The sequence below is a fragment of the Haliaeetus albicilla genome, chromosome 1 (assembly GCF_947461875.1).
Source record: "Haliaeetus albicilla chromosome 1, bHalAlb1.1, whole genome shotgun sequence".
In the NCBI taxonomy this organism is placed as follows: domain Eukaryota; kingdom Metazoa; phylum Chordata; class Aves; order Accipitriformes; family Accipitridae; genus Haliaeetus; species Haliaeetus albicilla.
The window spans coordinates 50512226-50539504 of NC_091483.1; the positions used below are offsets into that span (position 1 = coordinate 50512226).

The 27279-nt window shown below is 37.6% G+C and overlaps 1 long non-coding RNA gene across 2 annotated transcripts in view; it reads left to right on the plus strand.

Annotated features, from left to right (window-relative positions):
• The window catches only part of LOC138686376 (uncharacterized), a 38872-nt gene extending 17926 nt beyond the window's left edge, over nucleotides 1–20946 (plus strand). The window contains exons 2-4 of one of the 2 annotated variants that reach the window (XR_011325716.1): nucleotides 2222–2345; nucleotides 7210–7324; nucleotides 20798–20946. This is a non-coding gene — a long non-coding RNA (uncharacterized lncRNA). The remainder of the gene's footprint in view (nucleotides 1–2221; nucleotides 2346–7209; nucleotides 7325–20797) is intronic. The other variant, XR_011325715.1, reaches the window with a different exon arrangement.
• Nucleotides 20947–27279: the final 6333 nt, after the last annotated feature.

Here is a 27279-nt window from a genome sequence, read left to right on the forward strand (position 1 = left end):
TTAAGAGCAACTTTAAATCTTGTTTAATGCATCTTTGCATTTTTTCTTTTTTTTTTTTTATTTTTATATATTTAACTTCTATCCTCTCTTCCAAATGTGATTTGAGCCCAGAGTTTCAGTTTCTTAACAGATCTGCGTTTCATTTTGTGTAGGGTAGAAGTATAGCTTCAGGGTCTCTTATGGCTATGTTAAAAGACAGTCACTGGTGAAATCTCCCAGGTTTGACAGTTAAACTTGCCTCATCATAATAATTTTGTTTTGATGCAGTTTCATCTGTGTGCATGTGTGTGTGCATGTCTGCATAAGCTAATTATAAGGCAGAGCTAATTAGAAGGCTGAGCTTTAGAAGAGATGTTAACATTTGTCTGCGTTACATTCTTTTTGATTGATCGTCTACTCTCAGAATTACCATTTTCAAGGGAAGAGAGCCAGAAGACTGCCTCTCCTCAGCTCCCTTCCACTCCACTGTGCTGTTTCCTAATATCAGCTAATTTTCAGCTGAGTGCTTTTTCACAGTGACTGTATGAGATTTATGACTCATGTTCTACAATGTACTTCTGTATTAATTGTATTTAACTATTGCTTATGGTATTTTCACTCCTTCTCCTGCTTTTTTGCTCCTTTCTCTTTTTCAAAAGTATGTGAAACCCTCTCTGCTCCTGCATTTGAACTCCCTGTTTGGGACTCTGCATTTGGCTACCAGCATTTTATTATAGCACGGTGATAAACCAGGTGTCATGCTCTCATTTTGTGTTCCTGGGGCTGAGCCACCTGCTTGGATTGCTGTCTCACGAGGAGCTCCACAGTATAATCACCTTTGTTTGTATTGTCTGTGACTTTGCCAACAATTCATGCCTAAGGCTTTTAGTGTGTCTGTAGCAAAATGATACCTGAATATCTAGGGATGAAAAGGTAGACCATGTTAAAATATAGCTTTTAAAATATAGCTTAGTAATAGATAGATACAACTAAACTTTTGAACAGTGTTACGCAGGGAAACTTTTCCTCTACTGTGCAAAGTTGAAACTTTACACAGTCTGGTCAACTAAAACCACAGAAAAGTCTTTCAGGTCAGAAAAAATGTTTTCTTTTAATAATTTCAAAAAAACCTTTTGAATTACTGGTGTTTCTATAATTAGATTAAAGTTCCATGTAGAAGAAACTAAAGCCAATATTTATTACTTAGAAAATGTTGACATGGACTATCCTGACAATTTCAAAACCTTAAAAAACATTCCTTACCAACAGTTAAATTCCTCAAAGTCAGCCATTCCTTGCAAAAGTTTCTGGTTTGGTTCATTTGCTTTTTTCAGATGAAACAATTCTGTAAAATAGTCCTGACCAGCTCTGTAGTGGAATTGCTTTGCTTTAATTTATTTTTTAGTGTTATCTTTCCCACCAAATTTTATAATATTTGTGCAATTATATGGCTTCCCATAGGTGGTTTTTTTTTCCGTACTTTGTAAGTAGCCCAATATACTGAAAAGTGAAGATATTCTTTGCAATGTAGTGTTTCTAAAGTATGTGGTATTTACTATCCTAAGCCTTTAGAAATATTTGTGCAAAGAGTAAAGTCAATGCTCCAAAAGCTCACTGAAATCAATGGGAGACTTTCCATTAAATTCAATGGGCTTTGGTCCAAGCTGTTTGTAATTATAGGCTGACATTTTGAAAGCTGCCTAAGGGAGCTGGAAGCCTAATACTCATTAAAATTAACTGGGCATCTAGCTTTACTAGGGTGCTTTGGAACTCACTACTACAGTTTATATAAATGAGTGACCTGTTTATGAGGCTCAGTTAGTTACATTAGAGCTCCAAGGAATCTCTGAGCATGTGTCTTATCTTCTAGGTGAAAGAAATATGCTTTATATTGTATTAATTGATAATGGCCATTTTGCTCCAGAACAGTATTGTCTAATTTAAAAAGAGAGATGTATATATAAAAAAATTATCATAGAATTGACAAAAACTGATTTACACAATGCCTTGTTTGCCAGCTTAATGTCCTTTCTTTTTTTTTAAGAAATATTCTTAAATATTTGGAATTTATTTGTAATGAGAACTAAATCACTGTACTGAACAAACAATTCAATCCATAAATTACCTGGCATGTTATCATTGTTCTATCTACAGCAAAGAGTCTGTGATATCCTTGGTTATATCTATGTCATCCATATCTGTATCTACACCTACATCTACGTTTTTATCTACATTTATCTAGATACTGTTTAAGCATCACAAAAGTATTCAGCAAGTAGTCCTTCATTTGAAAAAGCTGCGTGAACTGTGACTGACAAATGTAATTTCCTATGGATGCTGCACTATATTAAACCAATATATATAAGGTAAGTTATTTGAGCTACAGTTGCTTATACACATTATGTGATACCAAATCAAATTTGTGAACTCTGTTGATTAGTTCTAAATGTCACTTGTCAGAGTAGCATGTGGTTCAGTAGTAATACACTTAAACTCACCTTTGATTTTAAACTCACCAGTAGTTTCATTTGTATGCTTATAGCTAAACAGTTCACTGTTAACTATAAGTATTCTTAAAGGATTAGAAATATTCAAAATCTTTGGAAGCTAGAGATACGAAATTTTAAAACAATTTGGGATTGAAAGGACAATATTGTCATTTGTAGGGGTTCTGAATTATAAGATAGATCAAAGTAAATGTAATACTTATTTACATAAAATATTTATGTGTACGTGATATGCAGTTCAATAGTGAACTTGATTTTATTTAAATTAGTTGTGAATCATAACATTATTTCCCAAGATGACTTATTATGGATTATGATTTTATAACAACAGTATTGTTGCTGCAAAATCATAACTCAGTCAACAGAAGTGTATACAGAATACTATTGCTACCAATAAGAAAATACATGAAGTGCTCAGATGCAGGCAGATCAATTATTTAAACTGATCTCGTGTACATAAAATGGAATAGAAACTATTTTAAAATTATATTTGGGGTAAAAATAAAGAGGCGGCATAAATATCTGGTCAGTTGAAACTACTTAGCCGGCTCCTGGAACTGTGAAGTTTCTTTAAGTGGAATTAAGTTCCTGTTTCAAACAAAGAGCAGCCTCCTTCTTCCCTCCTGGCAGGAGGCTTTGCATACTGCCAAATGAATGGTGATAAAATCAGATTCCAAGAGGAAGAGTAGCTATTGTATTTTTTTATTAGCATCATGTTACATTTCTTGCAGGTCACTTACTGTTTTCTGCTTTTGAGGTAGCTGTTGGCCTGCCCTCCTGGTTGAAAAAGGGTGCAATTATTTAATTACAAATTCAAATATATATAAAAAAGGGAAAGGGAAGGTATTTCTTACAGTACAAAAAGCCCAAAGCAAGGCAGAAAATGTCACACAGTACAAACAACAGTACAAAAAGCAGAAAACACCTAATTAATCTGAATTGGACTGAAGTGCAATTGCTAATGTCTTTAATGAGCTATTTTATGCTATTATCTGCCATCGAACACACACTTCTGTTACTGTGTAGTTAGTTGTCTATATGTGTAATTTTATCAACGTTAGTGGGGGTGACAGACGTGAAATGTACGCATTTGTGTCGGTCCAACACCAAAATCCTTGTAAGTTCAGTGCAGATAATTGTTTAGATCTCTGGATGTCTTTCTGAAATTCCTCTGGAAATACATGTTATTTCTAATCTTCTTGTACTTGAGACTATTTCTTCTTTAGGACTCATGAAGCTTCTCAGACTCATACCATTAGCAAATTTCATCAGCATTTGCTCATTTTTAAGCCAAGATCAGAGCTGAAAATACTAGTATCAACCTCAGGACTGATCATGCATTTCACTGTAGCTCCTCTGTGCCACTTTGTTGTCACTGATCCTTCACCTTCTTATTTATCCACTTCTCAGTTTTGATCCTAATCATCATCTTCTCTAGTTTAACTAATAATTTCCTATTAAGCATCAAATGTTTTCCTGGCTTCCAAGTAGATTAGATCTAGATTAGACCTATTTCCCTTGTCTAGAAAACCAATTATCTCCTCAATGAAAGGTATCAGGTTAGTCTGGCACAATCTGTCTCTGTCAAACCCAGGTTGTGTTTTATCACTTTTTCTCTCTACCTCTGTGCCTCCATTCTTTCCTGTTGTAAACATAGCTCAGACCAGTCTGACAGAGTCACAGTTGTAGGATGATCCTTTTTTACATTCTTAAATATGTGTAAAATCTAGTATTTTTTTCTGTTGTGTGTCATTCCTGAAACTTGATGGATTTCCTACCTCTGCTAGAGAAGATCCAATACTGTGCCAGCACTCTCATGATTCTGGGATAGTGACAATCACTCTCAGTCTTCATACATGAAACACTTAATGTTTTTTCTCCATATCAAATGGCAATTTGTATTCCATATCTTCCCTGTAACCTCACTGAAAATTGAACTTCAGCATAAGGCCACACATAGACCTTTCTTAATCCTTATCCCATCTTCTCTACACGCTGTTTCCACTTCATCCTGCTTCTTTTTTATTTATAGAGGTAAAAAAAGAATGTTCTTCTTTATTTTTTTAAATCTAGCTCATGTTGACTTTCAAAAAATATTCCTTATCCTAAAAGTACTAAACTTTAAACCATAATTTTCTAATCAGCTCCATTTTCAAGTCCTTCAGGCTTTTAATTCTTTTTTGGTTATTCCTACTCATTATTTATTTATTTATACATTCACTCATCTGTATTTTAGTTCAGTTCCACATGGTTTCTCCACCTTTGTGGGTTGTTTTTTTTTTTTTAAATATTCCGGTTCTTTCTGCAGTAGACTGTGAATGCAAAACTAAGTTTCTCATTCTGCATAACTTGACTAAATATAAAATTATTTTATTGAAGTCTTCATTTTGAATCAGAAGCTTTAAAGACTAGTTTGTGGTTTTCCTTCTATTTAATATAAAGTTAATTATCTCGTGACAATTCTTTCCAAGTTTTTTTTCTACAGCTAGTTTTTATGCAATATGCTTGCTACATACCAAAGTCAAATAAACATAGTCTGCAATAACAAAGTATGATTCTATCTGGCATATAAAATTGTTAGTTACTGAGTCCAAGACCATATAAACCTTAATTTCTTTTTAGCATTTGTTCTCCAGTAAGTATCTGGGAAGTTAAAGTCACTCCTAGTGACAGAGTTCCTGGTAGTATTTCCAGATGTCTTTCTGTATTCGAATACAAGCTTGCGATTCCATAGTGGAACCCATTCACTGTTTTCCCCTTTCCTTTCCAATACATGTGATACTCTTCCCATCTTTTTAAAAGAGCAAAGTGACAATTCATGTATGCTATTCCTCCTTACATCTTTAAAGTTATCACATTCTAAAGTTGCAGTGTTACTCTCACAGACTTATTCTTTATTTCGAAGTGAAAAAAAATAAATATAAATGCTTGCTCTTGAGAGCTTATGGGCCTCTTGTGTTTTCTTCTTCTCTGTATTCTCATTATCTTTTTGCTACCCAGCTTGAAACTCTACATCAATATTGTAAGTTTCCTCATGTTGTCTGCATTTGTTATGCTGGAATTTAAACGTTTCACTTGTTTGTAGACATATCCAATAATTTAGTTGCAAAAGATTTAATTTAACTTTTAACTATTTGACAACTGCTTTCATTTCTAGGGATCACAATTAATTAATTGGCAACTGTTTTGCTGGGGCTTTTTTAGATGTGAAAAATATTTTTCTCTTCTTAGTTTTCTTTAGTCTCCAGCGTTCCTTTATCCATTGTTTGCATTCTCATTTACTTTATCCATTTTTTTTTGTCTTGTAGCTTTATTAAAACTCTACTTTATCAAAACAAATGATGGATATTAAAATGAGTTACTCCAAGATTCTCAATGCTTTTTAGTCTTACAATCCTGCTATCACTTACGTTGGCCATAACTGAAGAAAGTTTATACCAACAGAAAAAACAATCCACCAAGAGAATATTTTCCAAATGACAAACTTGTCTAAACTTTCCTTCTAGCACCAGCTTCCGGAGTTATCCATTGATCTTTTTTACTTTGTCTGAATTTCTTCTTTTTTTTTTTTTTTAAATTTTTAAGCATCCTGCAGAATATAACTCAAGATCACATAGTTTAGTATTTTCCCTGTCCTGGAATAATCATCTCGTATCTGTTCCAGCTGAACTGTATTAATGCCATGTATGTGGCCTCAAAGTCTTTAGCATTTGGGACTTTCAAATTTATAGACCCTTGCAGTGCATCACTTTGGGAGAGTAGATTGCTAAGCTAAGTCTAATTTCTTTTCAGCATCAAGCTAAATCTCCTTCCCTCTGCAGTGCTCAAATTTACGTAGGAAAGAAACATGGCCATATCGTCTGTAAGATCTATGGCAGTCTAGCCAGAGGAGAAAGGGGAGAAGGGAGATCAGGACTTCATGCACACCACCATACATACTGTACCTATAAAATACACCATGAAATTCTAGGTGAAGATCTGCACAAGACGTGAAATATCGCTGCTTCAGTTTAAGGCCATTCTCTGTAGAGAACAAAAAATTCTTTGGACTGGGGACAGGCATGTCCTAAGCTCAGTGTAAGACTGTGTACACCCTGAAGAATGCAAAATCACCTCTAGCTCCCCGCTTTCTGCTCTTCCATCTTGTCTTCTCTAAAGCAAATAACCACATATATGAACATTCAGTCATGTTCAAAAATTCAAAATAAAACACCTCAGACTTTTCCCCTTCTAGGAAGAAGATGAAAGAAGAAAACTGGATATATCTTAGCCACTTTATTTGATGTTCATTGTGGTAACCATATTATAGAAAACCTACAGACTATAAAATTGACTTCTGGGTCCTGTACAGATATAAATTATGTTACTCCGATAACCTGTCATGGCCCAGCGCAAATAGGAAAAGGACTGATGGACTGAAAGTTTCCTTTAAAGTTTGAGGTTTCAATTGTCCTTGTTTAAGACAAACAAGCCACAGTTTTTACAAAAACTGGCATGGTACAGCTCCTGCTATATTCAAATACCTTCTATTACCTCCAGCTGCCACTGATGGAGTTCAAAAGTACTTCTGCAAAGCAGGCCACAGTCTCAAGTCAGGCAACGGGAAACTGGGAAACACATAGCTTGTGGCCACCTGTGAAAAGTTAGCAGAGGTTTACTCTGTTCTCCAAGGTGGCATTGACTGAATTAATCATTAAAACATTCTTTTCCTTACCCCCTAGAGTCTTTGCTTCAACCACTGTACATACTCCAATTTCTCCTGCAAATGGGGAATCCAAGCCACAGCAATCATCTGTACCACGCAACCTTGTTTCAGTCCCAGAAGCTTCTCATCTTAGGTACTGAATGAGATATGCTTTCTGAAGGAAAAACAGCATGCTATTATGCAATTTTTTTTTTTCTTAGTGTATGCCCATAGGGATTGCACAATTAAAGTTGCTCAAGCAATTTTTACTCAAGTATTACTAAATTTGGATTTATAACATGACTAATAACAATATGCCACCAGGAAACTCTCTCACACATTTATTAATAATACTGATATCTGTGGATGGAAATACTGAATCGTTATATAGACTACCAATAACTTGAGCTAATATAGCAATGGAGCAGTTCAGGAGTGCTGGGACCCTTCCAAATTCAAGGAGACAGTATGTTTTTTAGTGTCACAGATTGTCCTGCCAATTCCTCAGAGACTTTACTTGCTGATATTATTGTTTTCCAAAGCCTTGGGTTCTCATCTAAACCCCATTTTTTCCATCATATCAATTACAATCTTTATCCCTTAAATTCCTCTGATACATTCCCCAATACAAATCCCACCTTTTCCCCTTTTTTTACATTATAGAGTCCCAGTCACCCAGTGCCTGATCCCTTTGATACTCTTTCTCACTGCACCCATTCCTGACAGCTCTGTTCTTTGTCCCTATATGGCTGAAATAGGTGTTCATGCTACTGGGCTCAGCAGATTCTGCTTAGTTTCTCTTCTTGTTCCTCTGGCTTTAAAATATCACAGAGCTGCATATACAAGAAAAATGTTATGCAGCCCTAAGTGGAACCCTTCCACTCTTTCCCTGACTAATATTCTGTGCTTAAGACATAAGAAATCTCTACTGAGCCTGAATGTTTTTTTCTCCAAAACCTTATAATTTACAGTAGCAACAAAAGCCAGATTTCAATTTTCATCCCACATTGTTATCCCCAGCTGCCAAATATCAGTCTGCAGCTTCAAATTATATTAACTATTTAAATAACTTCTTCCCTTATCATCTTCTTCCCTCCACCCTCCTTTTTGATTTATTATCATGAGTGAAAAAACATACTTCTTGCTTCATTCTCAGAAATGACTGGATTGTTTTGGCAAAAAAGACATTCTAACACGTTTTAACCACCTTTGAGCAGACACTAAGGAACATTTGAGCCCAAATGTCTACCAATTGGCAAATTGAAAAGTACTAAAATCAGCATTTTATAATGGAAAGTGTCAGGAAACATTAATAAGCATAGCTACTGGACCATTTTTGGCCTTCACCAGTTTATTCAGCATTAGCCAAGTAGCACAAAGTCCCTGGCTGAAGTAGTCAGCTCCACGGAGGCTTTAGCTTACACAGGTGACATGCCACTGGCTCAGCTGCTGCTTCTGGGATTTGCAGTTTTGACTGCCTCTCACATTACTTGTGGGAATCCTGCAGAGGCTCATGCAGAATATTCGCACTTCGGGCTGCTCTGCACTGGGGTAGCATCAAACCAAGCCCCAGCCAACAAGTCTACAATCAGAATCTTTCAAAAATCATTTCTTTACACCTTTTTTTATTAGATCTTTACCTTGTTCATAAAATGCAATTTGTTTTTATCTTAGACATACACATAATAATACGTAGTACCTCTGTTATTCGGATGTCCTCTTCGCATTTAAAACTTCAATCTTTCTCCGCACAGAATTTCTTTTGAAAGAGGGGGAAAGGGTTTGTTTATCTTTAAGAAAATTTAATAAATAAGCAGATTACTACTAATGAACAAATAATGTCACTTAACACAGCTACACTAATTTTCTCTTGTTAAACAAATTTAGGATAATCTTTCAGAAAAGGTTTGGTAGATAACTTTGCAAATTGGCTGCAAACCTAACTGGTAGATATTTTCAATTGGACTGATCAAATAGGTGAGCTGTGTGAAAAAATACTGCTGAGATTAAGTCAACTGGAGTTGAAACATGGTAAAGCCAGGGATTTGTACCATCAGAAGAATTTAAATAGACAGCAGAGCTGTAAACTAAAAAACTCTTCCACATCATAAGGAAAAAAAAACCCCAAACACTGTGAAGACATAGGTATGTTTATGTTCCCATTAGTGAGTGTAGTGTTTAATACATAGTACAAGAAATTTGCTGCCGAAGGGTTTAAAAATAAGATTAGGGAGTGCAAAGGAATTACAGTCCCTTTAGCCTGTGGATCCCAGAATACTGTTTATAGCAAGTGGCACAGTACAAATATGGAAGATATAGGAATTTTCCCCTCTGGAAAAAGCTATTTTAATTCCCTGTAGTATGCCACTGTATCATTTGCATTTGAACTGTTTGGAACATCTTCCATTTAATTCTTGGTAGACTACAACAAAAATAACAGCCCTCAAGTACCTTTTGGGGCGGGAATCTAGATGGAAAAAGGAGTGACTAGTTTATCCCCTTATGTGACATTTTATCCCTTCCAAAATAGTTACTGCTGAAAGAATTAAAAGATACTGTGAATTTGTACTGCTTTTTAGAATTGGTATAATATATGCAGTTAAAGCTTTGCTAACCACATATTTTATAAAAGTGATTATCAATTGGTTAAAATTGCATATTAGAGTACATAACTTTAATTTTGTATTCACACAATGAGTCTGCAAAATGATGTAGAAGAAAAAGGAGTCATGAGAATTTATATTACTCATTGAATATTTCACTCGTTTCACCACATATTACAAATGAATTGGACCAGATATAGATGTGGTGGTGTCCTTCCTCACTGGGGCAAACTGGTGGTGGTCTGAGACAGGGAAAATGCAACAATGGCCAGACCCTTCTTTTGGAGTAAGTTGATTTTTATCTTAATGATAGGGAGGAGGCTCACTGCAAATAAAGGATCTGAGACTCACTGGCTGCTTTGTGTTGCAAAGAACAGGAGATTTCCCACTCTCTTGTGCTTACCCTAAGCATGTAAATTCATGTCTTAGCTTGCATCCCTTGCTCACGCGAAGTTCTCATCAAAGTCAGTGGGAATTTTGAACATGTAAGGAATAGTTTACCTCTTTAACTTCATCAAGCTTTCTGCTTAAATATTCGGTACCTCCCTTTCCAGTATTCACAGATCTGAACAACAAAATTTCCTTGGTTCTCTTAATTTTCTTGTGATGGGGAATTGTTAGCCTTTCTATCACCTAGGCAGCTGACCTTCCTTTTCCCTGATACCATCCACCAGCTCTGTGTTTTAACCAATATGGAACAGACAGAGCAGTGCAGGGCTGTTGGCTGTCAGGCTTCTCCTGTTGCGGTATGCCACTTTTACCATTTTACTTGGCCAACATAATGGACTTTTCATCTCTTCTCCTTTAAATGTGAAATGTGTTCACATAGATAGCATTTTCTTCACATCCTCGCTTCAGCAGAAAAGCAACATATAGTAAACAAACTATCTATTCCTTTTTTCCTTAAATAGTAAATTACTATTGCAAGGAAGTGTTTCATGTTATCTTAAATTAGACCAGGACAAAAACATGTTATCTTTTCTTTCTTTAAACAGTGACTCAAAGAGCTTTTCAGAAAGTAGTGGCGGTGACAGTGGTGGTGGAAACTGTGCTTAGCAGCAGCTCACAAAGAACTCTACTTAATTTCTGAACAAGAATTATGAACTAAAATTAGGTTACCTTCATTAAAAAAAGCACTGGGAAGTGAAACAATGGTGGCATTATTCACAACCCTTTTGACAACTGCAGTTGTGGGACACAATAGTCCTCATGAAACATTTGGTCTGAAGGCTAAAGATGACTCTTCTTCTTTGTAAGTTTTACAAATTATATGGATGGTACCATAATACAATAATGATTTTGATGTACAGGTATAAAAAGGTATTCAGCACCTGCTATTTTATAGAATAACAAATGAATCTGAGCAAATGGCAGACTGAAGTAGGTAGGCTAAAGTTCCAGAAGTACCTCCTCTACCACCTCTACATCACTTCAGACTTCTGAATGCCTCTTGCAATGCTGTGTCCCTCATACCTCCACCCAGAAAATAGTCTTTCTGCATGACGAATGCTTGCTGCCTAGCAGAGGAGCCTCTGCTGCCTTTGCCGGGTAGCAGCGAGGAGCAGAGTGCTTCTGCCAAACATTGTCTCAACTTTCCTACTTTGCTGTGCAGCAGCTGCTCCATTCGCCCTGGGCAAAACCTTCCTCCCAGATAGCGGAGAAGTGAGATTTTGGAAAGGGAAATAAGAAAAAGAAAGAGGGATTTCCACCATGGCTGGGCAAGATGTGTACTCTATTACAAGTAAATGGAATAATTTTATGCAAAGTGGTGTTGCTTGATGTGGGAAGGATAGTTCACAGACCACTTAGATATGCTTGTAAATGTGTGCATTTACAGTTGAGATGAGTTGAAAATTAAATGAGCTGATAGTTTTGGCACAATGACAGAATGTATGTATTTGCAGAGTAATCTCATCACCAACAACTCCTTAAAAGCAACTTTGCTTTATAATATTGAAGAAGCTTGATATAGTGTTTAACCTGTCTATTTAACTGGGGTCTAAAATGAAGCACTTGCTCTGACATCATAATTTTTTTTTCGTTCAAGGCATGTTTTGTATTTGACCCTTCCTAAACAGTATGAGAATGGGGGCAATAATGGAAAGTAGCTCATGAAGACCAGGGTTTTACAGCCCAGGCAACTTGGACCAGAATATACATCAGACATGCTACAAAGTCACATGGAAAGAGCTTAATGATGTTTTGCATTGAGAAGATTTGCTTATGTCTGTCTTTCTCTTCTCTATGCACATATTTTATATCGATTGTACTGCAAATGTATATGCATGATTGAACTCAAACATTATGCAGCCTTAGTTATTATTTCAATACTTCGAGTGAATTCTGCTAGTAGACAGTCTGTTCAGGCTCATCCGCATTGCATGTATTTGATTTGTTCAGGACACCAGCAGGTGTATTTTGAAATAATTGATGTGTTTCTAACTAAGTATTAGTAGTCTGTAAGTCCATTGTAAGTGGACATTGCTTCCTTTAGTACATCCTTGTTTCTCTGCTGTGTCTGAGAAGAAGGTTGATTAGATCCTGTGGGTGAATGCTTTTGAAGATTGGTTAGTTTGTTGTAAATCCATGTTGGTGCCAGATACTGAAACTAATTGGCAGCTTTGCTTATTAGTAGTATACTTTTAAAGAAAAAAAACTGAAGATGTTCAGAATACTGAACAGGAGTCTGCCTATCTCTGTATGACATTCCATTTTTTTCAGTCTCCTTATAAATATATGAATGATATTACAGTGACTATTAGGCTGTTGAAGTGGAGAGTCTTGATTTCCAGATTAGCCAGTCTCAGTGTTTTACTATATCTGGCATTTCAATGTAGAAGGGTGAAGTGTGAAGTATTTGTTAACCATATCAAGCAATCTGCAGGTGTGCAAGGAAAGAATGTACTTCTTGGAGTCCGCCTTTACAGCTGGAGCTGCTTGCTGTGACAAGAGGGGAGTGTGGGTAAGGAGAAGCCTTGCTGCTGCACAACGGAAATGGAAGTGCGTTACATGAGGTGAAAATCACATATGAGCTCATATAAAAAGAAAGACCCAAAGTCACTCACATTAGCTCTTGACCTGAGTCAGCCAAAGTTTTTGCTAGTCTCCTTTTTGAAGGTTTGTTTTTAGTATAGTCGGTCTTAACATTTTAAATAGATGCTTTTGATAAGTGTGCAACCAGATATGAGAAACAAAACAAAATCCAGATTCTTTCATTCCTAAATCTCTAAGCATATCACAAAGCCTGAAGTCATACAGAATACCATGTAAATAACTGATAGTATTTGCTTTTTTAATTTGTCAGCTTGGTCTAGGCCAGGAAAAGGTGAATTTTATTAAAAGATCAATGATTACTTAAAATCTCAAAGGAAGAGGGAATGTCATGTAGAACATTAATAAACTTTAGAGACAATTGGGACAAAAAGAGTTAGGAAAAAACCATGTTTAATTGATTGTTCATTTGTTATGCATGAAATGTATTCAGAGACAGTAATGAAATTTTCACTATCTTAGACGGACAGCACTAGCAGAAGAATTAATGAAATTACACATGGCTTCAGCAAAGTACTAATAGTTATAGCTCAATATTTCCATTGCTTAGTGACCTGACTGATTTTCAAAGTAAGAAATAAGAAAACAAGCCCTGTACTGTGTGTTATGCTGTAGTGAAATGTGTACATAAAGTATTACCTTAGCCGCCTGGTATGTGCAGTTCAGCCAAATTCTTCATTAATTACCCTTGTAGTGAACAGGAAACCAACATCATTATTATAACAACTAGAGAGATTGTAGGATTTTTTCCACTAGCTCTTACAGTGATGAATACTGTCTACAGTGTTGTTTATAATGCTTAGACTGACTTCATGATTCCAATGTAAGAATAGCATGTTTAACTGTTAAAAATGCAGTCATTTCAAAATTAAAAATAAATTAAATACAGCTAGTGTATTGCCAAATTATTAAATATTTATATTAAAGCACTGAAAAGTGTTTCCACTTTTATACTCACTGTCACAACATTTTTAAAAATTAGTATAATTCTGAATGAGGATTTGGAGAACTTCTAAGGATCTTCTGTTAGAAATACATATAATAAAACAAAAGGCTAACATTTACTAGAGAAAATGAATTGAAATTCTGAAATAAAGATCCATAAAGTGAGTTTACCACTGACTCTCTAATCATCTTTGTTATCAAAGTTGTGCTAAGCTTAGTAATGAAATCAGAATCTGATTAAGTTTGCTGGGACTTGCGATCCTTCTCACTCTGCCTGGCTTCCCTTCAATTATGATCAAGGATGAAAATGATATGAGCCTTTTAACATCACTCCCCTGCCCTCCTCTTTTTCCTTTCCCCCAGAGCCCTTTCTCCCTCCTTCAAGCCTTTCATCACAAGGAGAAGAAAAAAAATCAGCAGATCAGTCCAACAGTCTGCGGGGTGTTTTTGCATGGGGGGTTTGGCAGGGTCTTTAAGCCCATTCCACTGGGTGTTTGTTGGCTCTCATTAAGGGCCATGCAGGCGACATTCCTGCCATGCCTCACAGGGCTCAAACTGTGCTTAGGATGCAACAAGTCTCAGTCTTGCTCTCAGTGTTCGAGTTGCAGTCCGATCCAGCTCACATATATCCACATTCTGCCCTCAGATTCCAGCATTTTGCTTACCTGGGCAGGTTTTAATCTGAATCATTCACCCACTCCTATAAAACCACAGGGTCTATTAGGTGACTTCAAGTCTGTGGAACATAGAGATGCCAGCCAGAAAAAGACCAGTTGCTTTGCTGTCAGTTGTGTTTGTGCACATAATTATGTGAGCATAACTTAACCTTCTAATCCATTTTTTATAATTCTGAATTTAGAAAAGTGCATTATTGTTAAAGTTCTCCTTCAGTGCAGCACATAAAGTTGTAATGACTTGTAGGAACAGTTAAATCCATATGTAAATGATTTATTGATTTTAAAAATGGATGACAGATGTGGAAATGAGAGATATGTTTATCATGATGAATTCTTGTGTTGGAACCAAGTTAGCTTTCATCAGCTACTTTGTACTATTTTATTACACCATTGATCTGAAATCTGATTTTTGTACCTTGACATAAAATGAGGCTTGAAATATGTTTTCAATATTACCTATCTATAAATTCCATCAGACTGGCCTTATTTTGACTGTGGTAAGACCATCTTGGAGTTGCAATTAATAGAATATCATAGACTGCTTTTTCATTTTATTTCCATTTCCTCCAGCAAGTCAGAGCAATGATGGATGGTCACTTCAGGATTTTCTCTGTGTTCTGAACTGTACACAATGTTTTCGAATGACTCAGAGATTCAAGTTTGTTTTACAGTGTTTTATTTGGAACACTAGATTCTTATTTTATTATATTTTCTGAAAAACTAAAACAACAAAGAAATTGGCTTACTTCATGTTCACATTGAATAGGCAAAACCATCCCTTAGGTTCAAGACCATGTCCTTGACTTTTCATGGTGGTCTAAGAAAAAAGAGAGATGTTTCCAGAACATGTAGCACGTGTATTCAGAACATTTAGGACACTTATTCAATAATATAGGCAAATAAGAAAATCCAAGAGAGTTTACCTACAGAACTTCAGAGAAACTTATCTGCGTAGGGTTGATATTAACTAGCTTTCAGTCAGACTGCCAGTTCCTATTTGCTGTATCTTGGCTCAGCTACTTGAACACAACTGTGTGTAGACATGTAGCTTGCATACTAGTCCAATGTTTTGAACTTAAAACTCTGAACTTGACAGACCATTTCCATAGCATGAATCTTCTGGCTGAGATTCAGCTTTTGTGCCTCAGTTTTCTCTGACATAAAATGAAAATAGCGACTGTTTTATAAAGCTTACATAAGTGTATTAAGAAGAGTTTGTATATGACTACCACTACTACTTAGTGGTATCAAAGTCATTAACAATAGTAAAGACAGTAGGATATCAAGAGCTCATCAAGCTCAGTGTGCCTTTGGTTTATTTTATGGAGCTTTGAAACCGGTCTCCAAAGAGGTGCAGATAATCTTATACTTAGAAGCAGCTAACATGTTTAAAATGAAGTTTTATGGTCTGACTCATGGTCACTAAGGTTTAATACCACTTTATACAAAATTGGCTTCCTTGGGCAAAGATACTACATCTCACAGCCTTCCAGCTCACTTTCACAAACTCTTCCCTGGTAAGCTCAACTGCTCTGATACTGACAAAGAAGAGGGCCTATTTTCCCTGTGTAACCAATTTCAGTTTCACTCACATGGTATCCCTACCCATTTTGAGTTAGCTGTGTTTTGATAAGTTTTCCATTTCACTGCCAAATGCTGTCTGGCATTTGGTGTTTTCTAACCATGAGAGGGCCTCAAGCTTCTCAGCGGTAACTGAATTTGGATTCCATTATCCCAGAAGCCAAGACAAAATGATGTGTCCATGGAATAGCAAAAATTAATTTTGTGAAAGTAAGTGGTCTGAGATGGAGAGTGCAGCTGAGATAGGAGAGTGCCTTTAGACAGACTCAGAGAAGTCAGATAGTTTGGGGATACAGGGAGAGCGACTGGGAGAAGTCATTGAGACCTTGAAGCTTATTGGGGGGGGAAGAAAAGTTGGGGTTTGAACACTGAGCCAGGGGCTGGGAGAGGTCTGTATTTTGAGGGAATGAAGGTATAATAAGCTCCTCACATTGCCCTTGCTAAGCTGGTCTGATCTCTAGGTTCAAGGCCCCTTTCCTGAATCCACATGCCTTCCCAATACTATGCAGAAAATCACCCTGCTTTCTCTTATCCCTGAACGCAGATTTCTGCCTTACAGACAGAAAAGCCAAGTTGGGCTAAGTGCCAAGCTGGATATCGGGTGTGGAATAAGACTGTGGCTTTGCTGTGATTGGGGAAGGTGAGGAGAATAGCAGTAATTGCTGCTGTTAAGGAAAAGCAAGGCGCTAAAGAAACCGTTTGGCCACACATCCCTTCTACCTCCCCACTACCTATGTCTGTCTGTTTTCAAACTACCTAGTCTCCATATCTTCTTGCACCACAAAAATAAGGGGGTGGGGGTGTATGATGCCTCCCCCATGGTCTGTTGTGCTAAGTAAACACCTATTTTTGCTAAGTCTAAGGGCAGCACCATTGCCAGATGCTGAAGTTGCAGCTCTGTTCCTGAAAGTTTATGAAGGTTGAAAAGCTTATGCAAGAAATTACAAATGCAGTCAAGGGCTCAAGCAATTACACTCTTCAAAGTGTTTCTCCTATCTCAGTGAACAACTTGAGATTTTTTAAGGGTGTATTCATTTTACAGTGGAAGGAAAAGGTCAGTCTGGTGGCTCCCTGTTTTCTTAATTTAAATCACTGGGTTTTCCCTCAGTAATTCAAAACAGAGATTAAGGATTGCAGGAAAAATTCTTAGGAACTGTAGCATTCCATAGGAACAATAGCAAAAATCATAGAAAGCTGATTTTTTAATTATAGTTTAATCAACCTAATTCATTCCAAAGGTACTAAAATCTAGATAAAAATAGCTTTTTTGTTATTGTATTGCTGCACAAATACACTTATCTGCAATTTTGACTTAAGGTGCCCTACCTTCGAGAATGCAGTTAGTTCCATGAAAATTTAGGCTAGAGAAATAACTTTGGACCAGTCCAATTTTATATTTCCTAGCATTTGATTGAAGTCATAGAAGTACTTGCTGAGCAATGGTTGATTCATGTCAGTAATTTCCACCAGGCTTAGTTTCTCCATTGTTGGTGTTTTGCTTGCTTTGTCACTGGTAAATTGCCATTTCATTTTTTTCCTTCTGTGACTCACATCCTCAAGCTAGCTTTTCTCAGTATCAGGGCAGGCAAGTATATTCTGGACCAGCATGATGTTCCTTTGTTCTTTGGGACTCTACTTTTAGTTTGCATAAGAAGCCATCATTGAGTGGTAGGTAATGTCCCACTACACTTAGTTGGTATGAATAAGCCACAGTAAATGTCTCCTGTGTAAAACCTGAAGTTCTTCCCTGGCCTTATTGTATGAAGATAATATCCAGTCCTATACTAACATAGTAATGCCTAGAAAATGGTTTTGTTTTCTTTTAAAGTAGCAGGTAGGAGACTTGTCTCACCACTGCAGATCCTGTAGTACATTTTCCCCCAGTGCTTTCTTCCTACAAGAGGATAATTAATTTCCCTGACGGTTTAGTGGCTAGTTCATCTCTAAGGTAACTGGTGAATAGTCTGGGATTATTTATGTTTCTGGAAAGAACAACAACAGCACACAAAGTTTTCTTTCTTGCTATTCTTCATTGTTTGCATAACATGTACTTCCCTGGGTAGACAAGCATGTTTTGTAATTCAGGGTCCCTGGAAAACAACAAGGCAATTATTCATGGAGGAAAGGATTCACTAAATTTGAACTCACGTTGTGAGTTTTTCATAAAACATTTTCTAAAATCTGTGACATTTGGAAAACACTGAACATTAAAGAGCTTTGGTTCCCAGACCTTTTTGAAACTTTTATGCTTAGCTGATGCCCCCTAAAACCATAGGGTTTTAAGATATTTTTGTTGGTTTTTTTTTAAAAAGTAGACCTGAGTTTAAATTATTCAAGCAGATCAGACTATCAAAATAGCAATTCCTGGCTTTAAAAAAAAACAACAAAACTGTGAATATTTGTTGGTTTAGTCTCATATATTCCACCCTATGATCTTCCTTAATATTAGACATTGATTTGTAGTCTAATTCCTAAATTTGTTCACTGAAATTTTTTTATGCACCTGAGACTGAAATAAAAATCTCAGGGTCAAGTGCATAAAGCATTTTTGTTTTGAGGGGACTTGGTGTTTGCTTTTAGCTTTGGGACAGTCTATGTTACTCTCAATCCCACAAGCTGCTACCTCATCTTAACAACAGCAACCTTACTGAAATCTATGGTTTATTTTTTGCAGATAAATGTTATATATATAGGAGTGTAAGTCTTTTTTTTTTTTTTTTTTTTTTTAGTATTGTAGAATTGGGTGGTTAGTAGGATCGGTCCTATATTGACAGTTGGAAGGGAAATTCAGGCTGATACAAATTTCTGAATCTGTCTAGTCACTTACCATGGCTGCTGATGAGCCATGTCTTTTACATTGCCCTCAGATGCTATTTTCTGATTCTTTTCCTCATTCAAAGAAGCTTGCATACTTTTTCCCCATTGAGAACAAGATGTGTGCAAAACCACAGGAGATTTACATTACATGCATGCCAGTTTCTTAATGAAAGGGAACTTGCTGTTCCGCCCCTTAAGCATTCATATTTTCTCTTGTGTTTCAAAGCTGTTTTCTGCCTTAGGGGTAAAAGTCACAGCTTCTGTACCACAAAATCAAGCTGCATTCTTCAGAGAGAGAGTCTGTGTTGGAGAGTTTTAGTTCTGCCCCGAAACAGTTTTCTTGTGACAAGGAAACAAAAGTTGTGAAGCAAAAGTTGTGTTCTCATGGTTCTTTCTACTTACTGCTTGTTTAGTTCATATGGTTGTTTTCCTGTTGATATTTCCCATGGAAATATATATGCCCCAGGTAACATACCTGCATCCGTAATTTCTTCAGATTTCTCAGAGCCCTTATGGAAGGTCATAAATCTGTTTCCTTTAGGAAAAAAAATCTAGTCAATAAAATTCCTTCTACTTGCTTCAGGACAGGCTAGATTGACAAAAGGTTAGTGGTTTTATTTTATAACAGTGTTTAAACAGCATAATATTCTAACTCAGCTTTAAAACACTGCTAACTTTAACTTATTCTATCTGGACACATATATAAATCATAGGAGTAGTAAGATGTGGACAGAATGTGATAAAAGTGAGAAAAAAGAAGACTTGCTTCTTTGTACCTATGAATGTTCCTGGTTTTTAACCAATCTGCTGCTCATGTTGAAAGGTACAGCTCAGTCTTGACTCTGGACTCGATAATAAAATAGTCCAAATTCTCCTCCTTGAATCTAAATGTCTCAAAAAGCCAATTTAATTGAACTTAATTCCTTTTCCTCCAAAAAAGTAATTCAATCTAGGAAAAGAGTATTACAAATATGACCAGTCCCTGTCCTTACGTCTCTTCACAAAATTCTTTTGATAAAAGTCTAGCTACTTTTTTTACTATTTTAACTGATATTAAGAGGACCCTACTTCTCATATCTACTATAGAAATCCACATGTAGTAAATGTCTTGTATAGGGAAAGCATTTGCAGAGAAAAGTAATTTCCTTTACGAGGTTACAAAAGATTATTATAAATTGTGTAAAAATGATTTCATCACTAGAAAAATCAGAATGACAGTGCCTTTAATAGTCACTAACCATTTAAAAAATAGCATTTTCAAATGGAAAGGTGATAGACATTTCGGAAGTGCTAATGGTGACAAAAAGATAAATAGATGCCCTGCTACACACAAGCACATTCAGGATAAGCCAGACTCCAATTCCTTGATTTCATTACAGAAAGTGGTTTGTTGGATAAAGGGGGAAATGGTGCCATTGTGCTAAACAAAATTTTAATATATGAATGTATATAGAGCTTTAATAGCGGCAGCTGCTGATCCATGGCTGAAACAGCATACAACCTGCATGTGAGAGAAATTCAGATGCATGAAATATTAATGATGATTTTAAGAGGACTATACCGTTTCAAACAATGCTCAATTTACAGTTGTGCTGTCAAAACCTTTCTATTTCCCACATAACTGTCTGCTTCTAAATTAAAATAAATATGCTTTATTTAAAATGCATGAAACCTGAGGATAACGGTCTACAAATTTAATCCAGATGCATACTAACTGCTAGAATAAACATTTCAGAATACGGTTTTACATAATACACTTATCTGTTTCATTTGGCTGTCCCCATAAACTCACTACACTCCAAGCATAAACAGGTTGTTAAGTACATTTAAGGATTTTAGAATGAACACCAGAGCGGCCATTATCATTAAAATGAAGTGCTTATATTGGAGTCAGGCCACACGGAAGTGTTTACCCAGTACTGAATTAGAATTTCAATTTTTTCCTTCTCTTAGGCACTGGAGTATGGATGGCTGTGATACATCAGCTTGAAACCCATCATTTGAAGATTGAGCGCTAGATGCACATACAACAACACAAACATTCAACAGTCCATTTCTACACGATGAGAAGACATTACAACATTAAACTTCTGTAATATGAATTCTCTGGTTTTCTGGTTTATTTTCCTCATAGCTGGATGATGAATGCTAGCTCTAGTGCAGGGTCACATGCATGCTCCTGACCTGTCAATAATATTCTGTCTCCTGCATGCAAAGCATTGTGTACATTCTTTGAATGTTCCAGATCACAACACTGAGATAATCTCTGAACCTTTCAATGGCACAAATGGAATAGAAGGAGGGATGAGGCAGTCAGTGCAAAGCACAAGGAATAGGAAATAGTGTGAGTTGACTGTTAACATTGATCATCTTTTTCTTGCAAAAAGGAAGCTTCTGCTTCATTTCACAAATTATTTCTAAAGTTGTCATGTTACTTGATTCCTGAATATTCTACTTAATGAAGCTTTATCAAGTATTTTTTACAAATGGTAAGTTTGAGTGAAGAAATGCACAAGAGAATGACATAATACATTCTAAAAAGATAATTTACTAGACTGAAAAATATCACACACACAAATGTGAACATAGGGACTTCTGGGCAAATTATTTCCCTTATCCTTGATTTCTTTAGTTTTCAGAGAATGCAGAGTAACAAGTAGGCAAAGTATTAACATATATGCAAATAACTGCCATTAGTTTCCATACTCCACTTGGTGTTCTAGGCCAGCCTTGGCATTACAGTCTGATAGAAATGATTCTTTAACTTAGTTTGCATAGTCACTAGTTTGCCCTGCCTCTGTTTTAATATAGGAATAAACTGCATATATAATTGGTGGTGCTTCTTGTAAATAGAGTTCTTTGTAAATCACAGATTTTTCAGATCAGGTGATTCATATTTTAAAGATCTGGTTAGTGTACAACTATTCTATACTATATAATTATAGTATACTATATATTATCTAGAATAGAAAATTGAATACAATCTGCAAGAAAGACAAAACTGCAGATCATCAGGAGAAGAAAAGGTACATCAATAACACCAACTCTGCAAGACAAGGAGTTGTCTTTGCAGTTTCAAGGCTTGGGGGTCACCTACATAATATTTTTCAGGGTGAGAAAAAAATCCTGACCATCTTTCAATACTTCATCATCATTATACAACAATTCCTACTGCTACAGTGCTAGATCCACCAGAGCTAATTCTTTGATGGATGTTTTCTATTTTTCTACTTCTTCAAGGGTCAATCCCTTTTTCTTTTTAACAATAGACCAGAAAATAACATGAAACACATGAGAGAAATAATAAAATTGTTAGTGGTGCAGATACAGCATTGTACCTTTTCTATAGATATAAAAAAAAAAAAAAAAACAACAACAAAAAACAAAACAAAACCAAAAAACAAACCAGGGGCAAAAAAAGAAAGAAAAGCAAAGAAATCAAAACAAAGAAGCCCCACAAATAATTAACACTTAATGTAGCCAAAAGATTCAGCAGAAGCCAGTAGGGGGTGTTAATCTTAGTTGCAGGACAAAGGGAGATGTTCTCCTTTGCCAATTTATGGTGTAATGAGGAGTTGAATGTGTGAAGAGAAGGGAAGGGGAAAGGAAAAATGGAAAGGAAAGCCAGAAGGGAAGAGGGAAGGGAGGAAAATAGAAAAAGGAAAAATAAAAAGGAAAACAGAAAAGGGAAAAGAGGGAAGCAGGATTAAAAGAAAAGATTGGATCTTAAGTTCTGAAGTGACATGTCATCTGTGAAAAATGATGCTACCCACTTGTATTGCTTTTATAGACCACCTCAGGATTATATATAACTCAGATATCAGTGTTGTTTTAGCAGACTCTGAAACAACAACTACCTGAGCTATCTTGTGTGATAGAAATATGATGTATTTCATTAGTGTTTGTCAATCTTTTTTTAGATTTGGGACATGAAGGTTTTTAAAAGGTTTAATCTCTACAGGTCTAATTGATAGCCTACATTCATGAAGTTATTTTCCCCAGGGAAGTACGAAAGCCTTTCCTCTGGAGACCTGTTAGAGAAATTAGCATAGCTCAATGTTTTACTTTTTTGCTGATATCACCAGCTTTTACATTATGACATATCCCAGTAAAATATATACAGATATATATCTTTAAAAGCTATATTTATTTAATTTTATTCATGCATTAAATTCTTTCTGCAGTTGCTTGCAGCACTTTTGTCTTCCTGACTTTCAGGCACTTCTCATCTACCATAAACTAAATCTCTCACAAAGAAACTAAATGAAAATGAAATTGTCAACAAATAAGAAAATTGGATTTATTTTCTTGCTTGCTTTGACACACCAGATATGACAGCAAAACACATCAGAACTGAAATTCAGAGGTTAATTTCCTTAAGAGGGCCTCTGGACTTATAGTAACATCCAGAGATCTACTTCAGTTACTGAAAAATTAGACTTGAAGTGGATGAATGCACACAATATTCCTTAATGTAACCAAATGCAGTGGGAATTTCTATAGAATCAAGGCACATTTCCAGTACTTCCTGGTAAAAGCTGGGATGAAAATACTTTTCTTTTTTATTGGAATGTATCTTCTCAGATCTTCTTAAATCTGAAAAACTTCAAAACTCCTGTTTAGGCTATCTTTAGATTGTGTTCTTTTCTAAGTTGAATAATATATTCTTCCATTCACAACAATAATCCTTATTAGCTCATAAAGGATTAAATTGGAATAGGTAGAGTTGGTAAACATTTCAGAACATTACATCCTTATCTGAAGTAAATGGTGTCAATAATTTTAAAGATTGGTTGCCATCGTTTAAGCCCAGCCAGCAACAAAGCACCACTAGCTTGCTTCTCCCCCTGAGTGCACCTTCCGGAACTGGATCCTTAGGTCCACTCTGAACCTCGTGACTCAATGGGAGGGATCTCCTTATTTTCTCCTTTTATTTTCCTTCCCCGAACTGAACCCCAAATAAGCCAGGCTTGTGGTATATGTTTGGTGATGTATGGTTAGCACCTTACACAGTTTACTGATGTAGTTTCATGCCTATTCTTGTGAGCAAATAAAAGTTGAGGTTTGTGAGTTAAAGGATCCCTGGTGTCATTTCACCTTAATCCTCACCTGGGAATCAATGAACCTGAGTCATCAGCCTGAGAAATTGGGACATGACAAGCAGGCCTCAGATCCTCTGTATCCCCGACTCCAAAATCCCAGGGGTCAGCCTTGGTGCTTTCTGCCAGAGACTCCAGGTAGGGCCATTCTCCCTGGCTGCAGTGTAGAGCACATTTTTAACATCTTGTCCTGCCCAGACTGGCCCAAGGGCCACTGCATGAACAATCTCCTGCTTAATTAGTTCAAAGGCTTGTCGTTGTTCAGGGCCCCATTTGAAATTGTTCTTCTTCTGGGTCACTTGATAGAGAGGGTTTACAATCAGATGTAATTTGGAATATGCATTCTCCAAAAACCCACAACACCTAAGAAGGCCTGTGTTTCCTTTTTACTAGTTGGTGGAGACATAGCTGTTATCTTGTTGATCACATCCGTTGGGATCTGACAAAGCCCATCTCGCCATTTTATTCCTAAAAACTGGATCTCCTGTGCAGCTCCCTTGACCTCACTTCATTTCATGGCAAAACTGGCCTTCAGAAGGATTTGAACTATTTTCTTTCCTTTCTCAAAAACTTCTTCTGCTCTGTTGCCCCATACGATGATGTCATCAATGTATTGCTGGTGTTCCTGAGCATCACCCTGTTCCAGTGCAGCCTGGATCAGTCTGTGACAAATCGTAGGGCTGAGTTTCCAACCCTGGGCCAGTCAATTCCAGGTGTACTGGACGTCCCTCCAAGTGAAAGCAACTGTGGCCGGCAGTCTGCTGCCAAAGGGATTGAGAAAAATGCATTTGCAATACCAATTGTGGTGTACCACTTGGCTACCTTTGGCTCCAGTTCATATTGAAGTTCTAGCAAGTCCAGCACAGCAGCACTCAGCAGCGGTGTGACTTTATTCAGGCCATGATAGTCTACTGTTAGTCTACACTCCTCATTAGACTTTCACACTGGCCATATGGGACTCTTGAAGTGTGAGTGAGTTTTGCTGATCACTCCTTGGGTCTCCAGTCAACTAATCAGCTTATGGATGGGAGTCAGAGCCTCGGTTGGTGCAATATTGCCGCTGGTGCACCATTGTGGTAGCGATCAGCGCCTGTTGTTCTTCAACCCCCAGCAACCCCACAGCTGAAGGGTCCTCCTAGAGATCAGGAAAGGTAGACAGCTGTTCAGTTGCCTCTGTCTCCAATGCAGCTATACCAAAGGCTCACCAGTACCCTTTTGGGTCCTTGAAATACCCTCTCCTGATGTAATCTATGCCAAGGATGCACTTGGCCCCTGGGCCAGTCACAATGGGGTGTTTATGCCACTCATTCCCAGTTAGATTCACTTCAGCTTCCTATACAGTTAGCTGTTGGGATGCCCCTTTCATTCCAGAAGTACAAATGGGTTCTGCCCCTTTATAGCCTGATGGCACTAGGGTACATTGTGCACCAGTGTCCACTAGAGCCTTATACTCCTCCTCTGGGTCTGACGTGCCAGGCCATCAAATCCACTGTCCAGTAGACCCTGTTGTCCCTTTCCTCCACCTGGCTGGAGGCAGGGCTCCTCTAATCCTGGTCATGGTATTTGTTACTCACTTTTTGTAAACATGAATCTGAAGTCCCCTCAAGAGGATCAGAAGTGAGATCAGCCCTTCTACTCTGTCCAGGCAACTGCCCGCTGGAAACTGGAGCAGCATTTTTCCAGGAAGAAGCCCCTTTTGTGATAGTTTTCCCTTGCAACTCACATACCCCTGCCTCTGGGGTTGAGGTAGGTTTTTCCATCACACTTCCTCATGTCCTCTCTGTGGTTACGCGAGCAAAACGATAGGGTACCCCATGGTATGTGCCTTCTATATCCTCTCTTGAGCAGAGGAATGCTTACTCCTAATAGCTGAGATATGGGCCTGTACAGGTGGGGAGAAGGACATATCCTCTTTGAATTGCTGGAACTCCCACTATAGTTTCTCCACAGCTGAGATGCAAACCTGTAGGGAGGAAGGGAGACTTCCTTCCTGTTGCCGGAGTTGGCCAGCCACTTCATCCACCATTTGTCCCTCCCTTTCTTTCCAGGACGTTACTGCCAATGAGTTGGCATACGACGGTGATTTACTTCATAGAAACTTCCACCACATGGGTTGTGTGCATTGAACTTCAGCTGGATAGGTAACTGGTTGTTATCTGGATCATTATAAATCACCTCCAGCATGGTTAATTCCCTCAGGTACTGGACATCTCTCTCCATGGTGGTCCACTTGCCTGGGTGACAGGTAACATCTTCCTTGAAGATGATTTCCTTTACACCTGACAGAAGTCGCCTCCAGAGGCTGAGGGCTTGTGTCTTTTTTCCAAGCACCTGGTCAATACCCCCTTCTCTAGACAGGCATCCCAGCTGCTTGGCTTCCCTACCCTCTAATTCCAAGCTACTGGCCCCGTTATCCCATCATTGGAGGAGCCAGGTAACAATGTGCTCACCTGGATGGCAGCTGAAATCCTTTCGTGTATCTTGCAGCTTACTCGGGGATAGGGATTGGGTCATTATCTCTGGTTTTGCCTCTTCTTCTTGTTCTCATGATGACCTTGGTTCACCTTCATCTCTCACTAAGTGAACTGATTTTTTTTTGGTGTATTTCTTCTTCTGCATAGGGGCAACTGATACCTGCACAGGTTGGTTCTCTGGTTCAGATGCAGTGTCTCTTACCAGGGTTTGAGTAGCTACAGCGCCTGTCACTGGGGTTGGAGTAGCCGCAGTACCTGTCAGTCTGTTTTCCCTCCCTTCCCCCTGACGGTGCTGCATAACATCGAGCAGTGTTTGGTAGATACTGGCCAGGGCCTAGCACAGTGTGGTAGGTTGTGCCTCTTTTGGCTATTTTCACCTAAAATCAAATCCCCTTGAGGCACACATCGGACTTCCCCATCTTTTCGCATCACCCACCAAGTGCACCCAGGCCCTTGAGCAAAAGCAATCCCACGAATGGGTTTACCTTTGCCTGAGGCAGGAGTAACCCAGACTGTTTTCCCTAACATGTTCTTCATGTGCACTACAGGGACTTTATCCCCTTCTACAGTATGTAAAAATTCTGATTGGGCAGGGCCACTCCGATTGGCAGATCCTCTGGTGTTGACTAACCAGGTGGCTTTTGCTAAATGTGTATCCCAATGTTTGAAAGTTCCGCCCCCCATTGCTCTCAATGTAGTCTTTAACAGTCCATTGTATCGCTCAATTTTCCCAGAGGCTGGTGCATGATAGGGGATATGATACACCCACTCAATGCCGTGCTCTTTGGCCCAGGTGTCTATGAGGTTGTTTCGGAAATGAGTCCCATTGTCTGACTCAATTCTTTCTGGGGTGCCATGTCGC